Source organism: Panthera uncia, chromosome B4 (genome assembly GCF_023721935.1).
Source record: "Panthera uncia isolate 11264 chromosome B4, Puncia_PCG_1.0, whole genome shotgun sequence".
NCBI classification, from domain to species: domain Eukaryota; kingdom Metazoa; phylum Chordata; class Mammalia; order Carnivora; family Felidae; genus Panthera; species Panthera uncia.
In genome coordinates, this window is record NC_064809.1 from 79,652,262 (window position 1) to 79,653,862 (window position 1,601).

The 1,601-nt window shown below is 37.4% G+C and overlaps 1 pseudogene; it reads left to right on the top strand.

Annotated features, from left to right (window-relative positions):
* Positions 1-245: 245 nt before the first annotated feature.
* Positions 246-1,177, top strand: LOC125920427 (olfactory receptor 6C2-like; annotated as a pseudogene).
* Positions 1,178-1,601: the final 424 nt, after the last annotated feature.

A 1,601-nucleotide genomic window follows, 5' to 3' on the forward strand; every position in this document is an offset into this window, starting at 1 on the left:
GAGGGATCTATTCTATAAACCACATTCTGAAGCCCAAGGTAAAGCAGAGTCCAGGGAAATGAAGCACAATGCAATCACTTCTAACATCAGATTACTGACAAATAAAAGTGTCAAAATGTGCTTCTACTGGCCTGCTGGGCTACTTTTCACTATATAGGTATTGAAATATTATTTTTATGTTCTATTCCTCAGATTCAAGGTTTGTGATTTATTAATACAGACTCCTTATATATCTGAAGACAGTGATGAAAAATCATTCTGCAATAACATTCATTCTACTAGGATTGACAGGTAGCCCACTACTACAGGTTTTTCTTTCAGTATTTCTGTTTTTCACCTACATTTTCACTGTTGCTGGAAATCTAATCATTATTCTCCTCACTCCGGTTGACTCTCACCTCAAAACACCCATGTACTTTTTCCTGTGGAATTTTTCCATCTTAGAAATAATATTTGCAACTGTCTGTGTTTCTCGATTCCTGTACAGCCTGACAACTGGGGACAAAAATGTTACCTATAATGCTTGTGCCATCCAATTCTTTTTTGTCATCCTCATCGGAGCAAAAGAATTTTTTCTTCTAACTGCATGTGCTATGATCACTATGTGGCCATCTGCAAACCCCTGCACTACAGTACCATCATGAGTGAAAGAGTATGCACCATGGTTGTCCTTTGCTGTTGGCTGATTGGGTTAATTGTCATACTCCCACCGCTTAGCCTGGGAGTCCAGCTAGATTTCAGTAACTCTAATCTCATTGACCATTTTGGCTGTGATGCATCTCCTCTTCTGAAGATTGTATGCTCAGACACCAATTTGTAGAGCAACTTATTTTAATCATGGCTGTGCTGACCCTCATAGTCACATTATTCTGTGTAATTATGTCCTACACATACATCATCAAGACTATTTTAAGACTCCCTTCAGCTCAGCAAAGAAAAAAGCCTTTCTTCACTTGTTCTTCCCACATGATCGTAGTCTCCATCTTCCTATGGAAGCTGCATCTTCATCTATATCAGACCAGCAAAGGAAGGAGTTGCCATTAATAAGGTGGTGTCATTGCTCAAAACCTCAGTTATCCCATTGATAAACTCTTTCATTTACACACTATGGAATAAGCAAGTCAAACAAGCCTTCAAATACTCAATTAAAAAGATGGCATTTCTTTCAAAGGATTAGAAAACTAAAAAGATTTTTTAAATTAAAAAAATAGATATCTAATGTCACTTCTCACTTTATCCTGATTCCAAAACATTTGTGATCTATTCCCATAGATATTCCACAGGTTTTTGTTGATACAAATTTACTGTCTCCAAATTTTTTTGGTGTATATATTACCTTTTTCTAGGTCATAGTGTGTTTACAATACCCTGGAGTCTGTTTGAACTTGAGTCTGTTGTTGGACACCAAGCAAGGAGATAAAGTGGGGTGAGTCTTGAACAAGTTTAAATGACCTCAAAAGAGGTCATTACATGTTTTTCAGACAAGAAGAGATCAAACCCTTGAACAGGATAATAAGTGTCTGCTTCTCTGGGGCTTCAGTAAAATCTACTAACCTGTGCCCTCTAGTAACCCCTGGAGATTGTGAATTCAATTTGCATCA